The sequence below is a fragment of the Microcebus murinus genome, chromosome 19 (genome assembly GCF_040939455.1).
Source record: "Microcebus murinus isolate Inina chromosome 19, M.murinus_Inina_mat1.0, whole genome shotgun sequence".
In the NCBI taxonomy this organism is placed as follows: Eukaryota; Metazoa; Chordata; class Mammalia; order Primates; family Cheirogaleidae; genus Microcebus; species Microcebus murinus.
Window position 1 is genome coordinate 42,268,364 of NC_134122.1, and position 5,399 is coordinate 42,273,762.

Consider the following 5,399-nt stretch of genomic DNA (forward strand, 5'->3'; position numbering starts at 1 on the left):
CCTTCTGCCCTAGTTGCAAGCAAAGCCCCTTGCAAATGAGTGGATTCCACTGCAGAGATCAGCAATGGGGGTTGGGGGTGGTATTTACTGTAGCAAAGCTGAGCCTCCCATTAGCCAGCTATAATACCCTGAACCCTGTGTGTGTGTGTGTGTGTGTGTGTGTGTGTGTGTGTATAGACACATGTGTTTCTTTCCAGTTGTGCCATGGTTCTTGGGACTGGGGGTTAAAGAGATAAAGACTTTCTTTTGTGCTTAATTTTTAGCAGTCCCTTTAGAATGTTGGACAAAATGGTAAATTTCCTAGATAAACCTTTCGTTGTTTAATTAAAAATTTCCTGTAAGGGTAAAGAAGACGACACTATTACTGCAGCAAATGCACATTGCATTAGCAGAGATTAGAGACTGACATGCCTTTGGGCTGTCCTACAATGTCATGGTCGAGCTGTGGGCAAATGTTCCAGTTTCTCTTTAGTGATAGCATAGTAGGAACTGCAAGAGAACTAGCCATTCTAATTTTTACATAAATTTAGTTCAACTTGAAAGAGAAATAAGAAACCAGAAGGTAAATAGGTATAATTTTCAGTGGACTGAAAGACTGTAGCAAGCAAATATTGAGTGTATTGATCTTGTCCTCTTAGTTGAAGGTGCCAAGTTTCATTCTCTACTCAATTGAAGACTGTAATTTAGGAGCAGGCAGGCTGATTAAGTGAGCCAGTGCAAATCTAATGATTTACTTTTAAGATCCCATGGTGTGCTCTGAATTCTGAAAAATCTCAATATTCTTTAGGCCCAGAGGATTAGGAAACTTCATTGATTCCGCAAACAGTGGTATATTAAAATATTAGCAGCAATCAAAATGTACCTCATTAGAGGAAAATTTAAATGATGACATCCTTGGGAGACATTTTTGTTCTCAGAATCCCTCAGCTTCCTTCTTTTGCTCCCCACAGCCATGAATTTGATATTCCAGGGAGGAAAATGAGAAAAGTGGCTCAAACCATCTCATGTTGGCTTTTTATGATATATTGTGACAGTCGTGAGGATAAAGTGCCACTGGAAACAACTATTTAGCAGGAAACTGGGTGTTCAATAAACATTTTAATATTTAGGGTGAGAAAAACATATGAAATGACTAAGCAATTGTTTGTGTATCTCTTTGTTCTTTTTAGAGGTTACAAAAGCATCTTACAGATCAGTGGTGATTTCATTTCTGAAATCAGGACCACGCATGAACTTGTGGTCTCATTTGAGAGTGCAAGGTGTCATTGCAGAGAGGGCAAAGTGCTCGTGTTCAGAGGCAAGTGAAAGAATGGCAGAAGATCTCTGTTCTAAGGAGGACTCTCAGTTAGGCAGTTACGAGGATTCTTCTGTGAACCCTCTAAGGGATTTTTGTGTTTTCAATGGAGCCTGTAAACTCCGGAGATATAGAAACAGATACAGAGGAGCTTTAGGGAAAGAATCACTTTTTAAAGAATAACTCAACAAGAAGCAGTGAGTTTGGTAGTTCTGGCCCTGAGCTGCTGGCTGGAGAACAAAGCTTCTGCTTCCAGCTACACCTGCAGTAGTAATAATAAACTGGGTCCTCCGCACATGGACTCACATGCGTTTGTTTGAACATGGCAGCGGAGGGGAATGGTTGCTCTATCCCTCCCTCTTCCTCCCCTCTGCACCTGTGTAGCCTTCAGGATGTGGTTAGCAAGGTGCCAACGCCGGGGGAGGCCAGATGGTGAGTGCTTGAGTCTGTTCCCATGGAGACAGGGCTTTTCCTGCACATACCAGGTGGCTTTTTCTCGGCCACTGCATGGAGCCAGGATCCCAGCCCCCGAGGGTGGCAGCTCGCTCCCCCTTCCTAGGGGCAGATAAGCAGCAGATGGCCATGTGCTTCTCAAGGACAGAGCCTGCGGCTTTTTCCAGCCAGTTATGAAAATGAATCTAAATGAAAAAGAGGTTTTAGGATAAAACTGAAAAGATTAAGTTCTTTCTACCCGGGCAACATGCCTTTCTGGACAGAGAGAGAAGCATTGAGCTGAGCATTAACGTGATGGGCATGCCAGGAAGACCAAAGCAGTCTCTGACTGTGTGTTTTTAAGTCCTGAAGTGCCCAGAAGCAAGGGATCAAAAAAAGAGTCTGATTTTCCCAGATATTTCCTCATTCTTTACACATACATACAAAAAAAACTCTTAAGTGGATTACTTCTTCAGCTTTTTCAAATATAACTCCCAAGAAGATACAATAATTAAGATGGGTTGTTAAAAATAATGGTGAAGAGAATAAATGCTCTTTGGGGAGAGAATAATACATGATCAAAGGCAAGAAAGGTATGTGTATTCAGAATTTAGTATTACTAAATTTAGGTAACTGCTTCATACACCAACAACTAATGAAGTAGCCCAAGCTGCTTATATGAGCAAAGTGTGTTTAAAAGAAGCTTTGCAACTGAGGTCTTAAGAGAACCACTGATACAGTCTTCCATGGTCTCCATGGGCAGGGTGAGTTGATGTTGATATCAATTCTGTTAGAAATGTAGCTGCGTTTAGGGTAAAGTCTTCTACCCCAGGTTCATCCCTATTAGAGTTTAAGTTCCCCGCACTCAGGCGACCAGCATGTCCCACAGAATGTGCATGGCACCTGTGCACATCTGGGAACCATATGCTGAATGTTGATCTGGCAAGAGATCGCCTGTTTTCTCTTCTTGGAATCAATTCAGGCTTAGAGTCCTTCTTTTGTGGGATTGGGTGGGGCAGTCACAACAGATAGGTTTAGCTGTATTGAATATCTTTGCTGGGGGATCCCAAAGTTGGAGGGAAATTCAGAGATCAGTTGTCGGCCCCACTTTCCGCTCAGCACAGCCACACTTTCTCTGGCCCCAGCCCCATTCCATACACCCAATCGCCACCCGTTACTCAGCTCTCGTGGGTGGGAGATTCTCCCGCATGTTGAAACACAGCCTCACTTCTCTTAGCTTCCTAAAGAAACTGCATGGAGCAAGTCTGTTTCCTTTTCTACCCTACAGCTCTCAAGCCTTTGAGGGCAATGAGCCTATATCTGCCTTTAATTATCTTCTACTGGTGCTAAACACACAACTTCTACTTCCCTTGGGTTGTTCCTGACATGATCTCGTTTCCAGTGTTTAGGATTCCAACTACACCTTCTCTGAGAATATTATAGTGAGCAAATGTTTTTCTTAAAATGTAGAAATTAAAAGAGAACAGGTAATACAGTTAGTGGAGTGGGCACAGAGTATTGATCTATAATCTTACTTTCTTTTCTTTTTTAAAAATAACCTTACTTTCTGTCCCTCGGACATAGATCATGATAAAATTGGCATTTTTTTTTAGGTGGGGGAGGTAGGTGGGGGACAGATTAACCGCTTCATACAATTGACCTCTTTTTAAATTGTTGTCGAGCAAACTGTCAGATTTCTTTTAAAATGTGTTATTACAAAGTCAGAGCTCCATTTTGAATTTGTGTCTTTGATTTTTATATAAAATACAGGACTATCCTTATTCCTAGTGAGTATCCTGCTATTGGTTTCAATCTCCTTGGTGTGATGATTTTGACTTCTGGATTTAGCATGTACTACAGGAGATACCCATTCAAACACCGATGCACGTCAACATTCATTGATTTTACTTTTTCTTCAGTCAAAAATGAAAATAGCAAAGGGCCCAGGACCAAGAAGTGAGGACCAAGAGAGACCCTTTGCTAAAGACTTCCTACAGGTTGAGAAGGATCCATCACACAAAGTTTCTGCTGGTAGGTTTCTTTAACTCATGGTTAATCTAGTTGAACACTGTTGTCTTCCCACCTACCTATCATCTTCTTAACCATAGGGTTATAAAAGGACTTTTTATCAAATGGTATATTGCAATGAAGTCATATGATCACCTTGGTACACCTCTAATCTACCCTAACCTTAACTGGCAAAGAAATAGTTATTTTAGAACATCTTGTTCTCAGTGAATCCATATAAGAGTCCAGGGAACAACATTTATTTTCTTTTTCTAATGGGTCACAATCTGTTTATTCAATAATTTATTCAAAAAATTTCCCATAGGTTAGTGTCAACCTCACAAGTCTTGGGAACCTGAAATCTAGTCCTTTTCCAGACTTAGAGAGCCAGAACTGCCTTTGTCTGTCAGCTTCTTGGAATTTCTGCCATAGTTATTATCTTTCCTCATTGTTTGCACCATCTTCATTCTGGTTTCTCATTACTGCCTATGTGACTTGCCACAAACTCGATTTGTATAAACAAAATTATTCATTATGTGTTGGTTCTAAATATGTCAGAAAATATTTTATTTATACTTCCTTTTAATTTTTGCTATAGGGAGACAACTATCAAGCTGCCACATTGAATACTAAAAATTGTACCGAGGTTTTTACAGAGTCAGGGGAAAATGAAGTAAAATTTTGACTGAGAAAAAATTTTTTGAAATCCCATTACATTTATTAAAGTTTAGTTACATTGGAAAATAATAGCAGTAAGAACAATCATTACCTTCTGTCCTTGTCATATTTTATTACTTCTCACAATCATCTAAGCATTTTCAAATTTGAGGTGAATAATAAGACAATTTCACAGTAACAATGATCTGATCCTTTTTTGCATTGAAGACAAGATAACACAACAGGGGAAATTTGCCTCCTATAATCAAACAGTTAAATTGTTGCCTTATTGGAAATTTGTTTCAGCCCAATTACTTAGAAGCCTTGTTCTTTGTTTAGTTTCCTGGGTGGTTAATATGCAATATCTTTGGCTTCTCTTCCAGGAGGAGAGAAAGTGATTTATAACACGTAGCCAAAAATAAATAAAATAGTTTTCTGTCTAAGGGACTTGATTTGCCATCTCTCTTAATTAAAATTTATTTCCTGCTTAAAGTAGCATTGAAATATAATCCAAAGTAGAAAACAAATACCTATGATTCCATACTGATATAAATAAATGATTGAATAAATTAATAAATAGGGAAAAATGGGCAGATATCTTGTGCAGAAGAACTTCGCATGATTTGTGTGGATACTTCACCCTATGGAGGGAAGGCGTAATTCCTCACTCCGTAAGGGTGAGCTCTGCACAGTGACTTTCTTCCAGAGAGCAAAGAAAGAAAACAAGGACAAAAGAATATCTTTGCGGTGGAGAAACCTGACAAGCGCTACCCCTGCCTCCAGGTGATCAAGGCAACGTCACAGCAAGTAATGCTGAAAGAATATACCCTTGATAGGATGTGATGAAAATGGCACTTTATTTTCTTGGCCTTCCTCCTAAAACCCATAACCCCAGTCTAATCATGAAGAAAACATCAGATACATTCTAATGGAGAGCATTCTATAGCATTTATGATCAGTGCTCCTTCATACAGAGTCAAGGTCGTCAAAAACAAGGAATATCTGAAAA

At 39.6% G+C, this 5,399-nt stretch overlaps 1 long non-coding RNA gene across 1 annotated transcript; it reads left to right on the top strand.

The window, feature by feature from the left end:
• The first annotated feature begins 2,967 nt into the window (after nucleotides 1-2,967).
• LOC105856518 (uncharacterized) lies at nucleotides 2,968-4,461 on the top strand. Its single transcript, XR_012913455.1, has 3 exons — nucleotides 2,968-3,168; nucleotides 3,646-3,757; nucleotides 4,332-4,461. It is a non-coding gene; the product is annotated as an uncharacterized LOC105856518 (long non-coding RNA).
• Nucleotides 4,462-5,399: the final 938 nt, after the last annotated feature.